General features: G+C 34.9%; 1 non-coding gene across 1 annotated transcript; it reads right to left on the bottom strand.

Annotated features, from left to right (window-relative positions):
* Positions 1–363: 363 nt before the first annotated feature.
* On the bottom strand, positions 364–470 carry LOC128295959 (small nucleolar RNA R71). Its single transcript, XR_008286507.1, has one exon. It is a non-coding gene; the product is annotated as a small nucleolar RNA R71 (small nucleolar RNA).
* Positions 471–6404: the final 5934 nt, after the last annotated feature.

The following is a 6404-nucleotide window of genomic DNA, read 5'->3' as shown; positions in this document are numbered from 1 at the left end:
CCAATAAATCAGAATCTTGCTCCTCGTACTATGTATGATTATGCTAAACCTACTTTAACAAGAGCCGAATCAAGTATAGTTAGACCTGCTATTGCTGCAAATAATTTTGAACTGAAACCTAACACAATTCAAATGATACAACAGTTTGTTCAGTTTGATGGTTTGCAGGACGAGGATCCAAACACTCATTTGGAAAATATTCTAGAGTTTTGTGACACTTTTACAACACTTAGGTTGTTTCCCTTCTCGTTGAGGAACAAAGCTAAATAGTGGTTGAACTTGTTACCATGAGGGTCAATCACAACTTGGGAACAAATGACCGAAAAATTTTTACTTAAATATTTTCCGTTGGCTAAAACAGATAAGTTTTGGATTGATATCTCTTCTTTTGTGCAGATAGACCTAGAAACACTCTATGATGCATGGGAGAGATACAAGGATCTATTGAGAAGGTGCCCTCACCATAGGTTACCTCTATGGCTACAGGTTCAGATGTTTTACAACATTGTGAACCCTCAAAAAGGCAACTTATCGACGCAGCCGTCGGTGGAACTTTGAATAACAAAACACCTGAAGAGGCTTACGAATTTATTGAAGAGATGTCATTGAATAATTATCAGTGGCAAGTCATGAGAACAAAGCCGACAAAAACATCTGGTGTTTTCAACCTAGATGCGGTTACTATGCTGTCTAACCAGGTAGAACTTTTAAATAAAAAGATTGACGGTTTGAGTGCTTCTACTCAGGTACATCCCGTGATGAGGTGCGATTCAAATGGAGAAGGAGTACACACAGAATCAATCCTTCAACCCTAGCATCGAGGAGGAACAAGTTTAATATATGGGTAACAATAATTCTAGACCTCAAAATAACCCGTATAATAACACTTATAATACAGGTTGGAGGAACCATCCCAATTTCTCATAGGGTGGTCAAGGAAATCAAAGGCCACAACATCCCCAAGGTTTTCAACAACCACCTTACCAGCAGGAAAAGAAGCCGAACCTTAAGGAGATGCTAACGAAATTTATCTCAGTCTCAGAGACTCATTTTCAGAATACCGAAATAGCACCTAAGAATCAACAAGCGAAAGTAATTCGGGACAATTTGAAAGCAGCCTCTGATTGTCAAAAGTCTTAGGCTGATTTGAAGTAAAAAGAAATAGAATTTCAAGTCGGTGATAAAGTATTCTTCAAAGTATCGCCTTGGAAGAAAGTTCTCTGGTTTGGGCACAAAGGAAAACTGAGTCCATGGTTCATTAGACCATATGAGATTATATAAAGAATTGGACCAGTTGCATATCGGTTAGTTTTACCACCAGAGCTTGATCGAATTCATAATGTTTTTCATGTGTCAATGCTACGGCAGTATCGATCTGATCCTTCACATGTTATCTCTTCGACAGAGGTAGAGATTCAACCTGATATGACATATGATGAAGAACCAATAAAAATCTTAGCTCGGGAAACAAAAGAGTTAAGAAATAAAAAGGTAGCTTCAGTAAAAGTTCTTTGGAAATGACACTGTATTGAAGAGGCTACCTGGGAGCCAGAGGATACTATGAGGATTCAATACTCGAATCTTTTTACTGGTAAGATTTTCGAGGACAAAAATCCCTAAAGGGGGAGAGTTGTAACAACCCATTTTTTAGTGAAATTGGAGCAATGGTTTTGGGACCACAAATCCAATCCAAAAATAAGGTTTATTTTTATTTCATTATATGGTCCGTACTTTAATAAACATGTCGTGTAAAAATTTTAATACGAAAATTTTATCGATTAAGTGTTTAATTACGAGAAGGACTAAATCCCATAAAATGCGAAAGTTGAATTCTAGTAGCTATAAGGATTAAATAACTATGGAATTCAAATCTAGAGGTCCTTATATGGTAATTATACCATTAAAGAGAAGTATGTAGATTCTTGATGACTCATCTATGGAAAAATTAGAAAAGGTCAAGGACTAAATTGGAATTTGAAATAATTAAATTAATTAAAAGATGATAAAATAAAATATCATCTTATTTTTGTCATCTTCAACCTAAAATTTTATGGAAACCCTAGTGGGGAGAGGGGAAACTTTCAAGTCTTAATTGGGTAAGTTCTCTTGTCCCGTTTTAAGTAATTTTGGTATTTTTGCAACCGAGATAGCTTAATCTCTCTATTTGAGGGATTAATTTGAAAAGTTATCAATGTATGAAAATGGGTCATGGATGTATATGCTAGAAATTAGAAATTCATGGTAGAAAATGAAAGATTATTGATAGATAAACAACTTTTACAAAGTGATTTTTGATGAAAATATGATTTAAGGACTAAAGTGAAGTTGTAAAATTTGATGAAAAATTTTGAAATTTTATGAATACATGTGCTGGAAAATTTGTAATGGGCTTTGGTTAGGCTTTGAAAAGTGAGTAATTTGCACAAGTTTCATTTTCCAGGCCCAGGGACAAAATTAGAATTTATGGAAAAGTTAAGGGCAAAATGGTAATTTTGCCTAAGACATAAATTGAGTCCATTTAAATATAAAATGTGTGAAATTAATGGTTAAATTCATTTATATAGATCCGGACAACACTAATTCGAGGTTAGATCGAGGAAAAGAAAAGGTTTCGAATTAGTAGACTTTTTACGCGAATAAGTGTCGAGGTAAGTTTGTGTAACCTAATTGAGCATCTAATTATATTAATTGAATGTTGTGTTTGTATGTAATGTGAGCTATATTGATGTGCTTTACTTGTATGCTAGGATGGAGAATTTGATACACGCTTGAAATGGTGATAAAAGGTTAAGTCCCGATTGAATGTTGAATTCCGATGATTATATACGGGATTTAGCTCGGATGAGTAATCCCAATGACCTTGTTATAGGAAGGATTTAGCCCAGACGAGTAATCCAGATATAATATCTCTCGAGCATACGTTATGATTAAGGTTTAGCCTGAACTGGTAATCCTAATCGAGCTTCTCTAAGCTTACATTGTATAAAGGATTTAGCCTGGACTGGTAATCCTGTTATACGATTTGTGGCTCGAGAGTGTGTTCCTTGATTAAGTGCCATAATGGGTACCTTTGAATAAGAATTGATGGAGTAGGGAATCGTACACCTCGAGTGTATTACTTGAGCATCCATCAGAAATTCAATGATTCAATGGACATATAACTCTAGACATGATATGAGAATTATGAGATGAAATGATAATGTCTTGAAAGTGTATTGCATGATGAGCTCATCTATTCTTACTTGATGTATATGTAAACTTTGTGACTAACATGTTTGATTGGATGCATGTGTTTAGGCAATTTAACCAAATGGATGGAATACTTGTTGTTGTGTGCTTAGATTTAATAAACGGGATTGGTAAGTTTAGTTTCTGTTATACAAACTTACTAAGCATGTAATGCTTACTCCGTTTTATTTTCCCCTGTTTTTTAGTGCTCAGAAGCTCGTAAAGGTTGGAGATCACTGGATCATCATCACACTATCAACTAGTCATTTTGGGTATAATTAGAAAAAAATCATTTTGGTATAATGGCATGTATAGGACAACTTGGCCAATAGTGGCTTTAAATGTTATTTTGTAACCTAGCCATTGGAATGGCTAGTAATAGTTCATTTTTTTTATTACTAAGTATATTATTATGATACATATATACACTTGTGTTATGTTAAGAATATGTGATCATTGTTGTGAATTCATAAGTTAAACTAAGGTAAGGTTGTGATCATGTATGCTTGTAGTGATATGCCTTGTGAATGATGAAATTTGCTTAAGTTGAATGCTTGGATTGGTTGGTATTGGATGTGTGTTTCAAGTGTAGGTCTTGGGTGAAAATTTGGGTGAGAAATGAAACTATAAATGGCTTCATCTTGTCCACATGGGCAGACACACGGGCGTGTGTCTAGACCGTGTATGACACGCGTCTGGTAACATTGGCATGTGGTTAGGCCGTGTGTCCCTTGCAGCTTAATTTTGAGAAATAGAATGCTCAGAATTGAGCACACGAGCAGAGACATGGGCGTGTGTCTTAGCCGTGTGAAACCTGCACCTATTTTTAAATTGAATTAATTAACCACACGACCTAGCACACGGGTGTGTGGCATGGTCGTGTGTGCAAGTCAGAGAGTTACATAAGGTTGAACATGGCCTCCAACACGGGCATGTCCCAGGGTCACATGGGCAGGTCCTTTGGACCACTCGGGTGTGCGAGCCCTGCAACTTGGAAAAATTTTGAAAAGTCGCAAAAAATTCCTAAAGTTCCCGATTAAGTCCCAACTCGATTGTAATGCTCGTATTGGACCTCGAGGGTCCAATCAAGGGACATTATGAATGATCTCGGTAAATGAATAGTAATTTACATAAGTTATTTATAAATGTTTTTGAATGTTCTGGTAAATCCCCAAAACCCTGTTCCGGCAACAGATATGGGTTGGGGGTGTTACAAAGGACAAATATGCTACGAATCACAATAAAAATGGTTGTTCAAATGGTGACAACAAACTCCCTTCCTCATTTTAAGAGGTATTATGTGTGCTTTGATGCACTAAAGAGAGGTTGGAAAGCGGGGTGTAGGCCACTCATTGGGCTAGATGGTTGCTTCCTAAAAGGCCCATTTAAGAGTGAATTTCTCATAGCTGTTGAAAGGGACACAAGTAACCAAATGTTCCCTATTGCATGGGTTGTAGCTGAAGTGGAGTGCACTGATTCATGGGTTTAGGTTCTCAGTCTCCTATAAATTGATTTCGGCTTGGAAGATGGGTATGGGTACACAATTATCAGTGACCAACAAAAGGTTAGTAAATATGCAAATTTAAGCTTGGTATTTTTTTTATTTTGTTATTTGTATTTAACTAAATTTTTCTGACAATTTATCTAGTTCATTATTTTGAATTAAGGTGTTAAGATTGCAATTTCTGACATACTGCCAAGAGTGGAGAATAGGAATTGTACGAGGCACGTGTTTGCAAATTGGTCAGAGAGGAAGTTAGGGAAATCTTATGAGTGTGATTTCTGGAAAATTGTGAAATGCACGACTAAGAGGGAGTGGGAGGATCTATGTTCAACACTGGAGAACAAAGATAAGGATGCTTACAATAATTTGATGAAAAAGTCTCCAAAGATGTGGTCTATGTGGCAGCCCTAATTTGACCCAGTCGAAAAGTGGTTTCGGGACCACAAAATCGAGTCATAAAAATAATTAAATGTTATATTTTATGCTTATTATATGTGGAAGTGCATGTGTGAAAATTTCATGCTTTGATTTTTGTCATTTGTATGTGAAATTTAATAAATAGGACTTATGTGAGAAATTTTGAAAATGTGTTAGGTTAAATTGTAGTGTCCTATTAATGCATGGTAAAAAAAAAGTGGACTTGCATGTCAAATTATCCACTTTTGAGATAGTGGCCGGCCATGTTGTTATTTAATACAAAATATAAGTATTTTTCTATTAGTATTATTGCAACTAAATGGCTTTATATTATAAAATAATAATAATTAAAATAGAAAAGGGGTGAAGAGAACAAAGTGTTCATCTTTGTTTCTTCTTAGCCGATTGTAAAGAGAGAAAAGGGAGCAAGAACCATTCGGTCATCTTAGGCTTGAAATAAGGTAAGAATTCATGTTAGTTCTTGAATTTTTAGCATATTTTAAGTTAGTTACTAAGTTCCTTACTTAGCCCATGTCAAAATTCTGAATTTGTGTGATGAATTGAGCATTCGACCATGGAAGAAATTGAAGGGGATAGATTGTTGTCTTTATGTTTTAATGAATAATCGTTGATGAGTGAAGTTTGAGCTAGCTAATATTTAATTTGCTAGTATTTATATATGTATTAGCTGAATTTGAGCTTGAATAATGATTTGAGCAAATGTTATGTATTAAAATGTTAGAATATGAGTAATTGCCGAATGTGAACTTAGGTAATAGTTGAGTAATGTTTGTGTTTTAAAATGATGGAATGAAATGGATGTAATGAAAATGTATGTGATTGTGTCTTACATTGGGATGATTAGTTAATTAGGTAGGGTTGATAAAAAAACAAATGATGAATATGTTATATGAATGATTTTATTAATATGCCTTGTTTGAGGTACGATAATAAAAGACTAAAATGTTAGGTTTGTGCCTTAATTGTGGTTCGACAAGTATGCATATTAGGTCATATATGTGAGTAAGGGTAAAACCATCGTAAATTATCGATAAGGGTGGGCTATGTGTGGAACCATCTTATAATTGCTAAATTGAATGGTTGGGTGCGAATCATTGAGCATGACGTATTGTATTGAGATTATGCTTAAGTGAAATTATAGATATGTGATGAAATTGATTTGGTGATATACATGTTTAAATAATATGAATGCAAAGAATGTGTGAAAGTGTAATTTTTGTAATAAACTTGCTTG

The sequence above is a fragment of the Gossypium arboreum genome, chromosome 7 (genome assembly GCF_025698485.1).
Source record: "Gossypium arboreum isolate Shixiya-1 chromosome 7, ASM2569848v2, whole genome shotgun sequence".
NCBI lineage: Eukaryota > Viridiplantae > Streptophyta > Magnoliopsida > Malvales > Malvaceae > Gossypium > Gossypium arboreum.
Note: the sequence above shows the minus strand (reverse complement) of the source record. Positions and strands in the feature narration are given on the sequence as shown.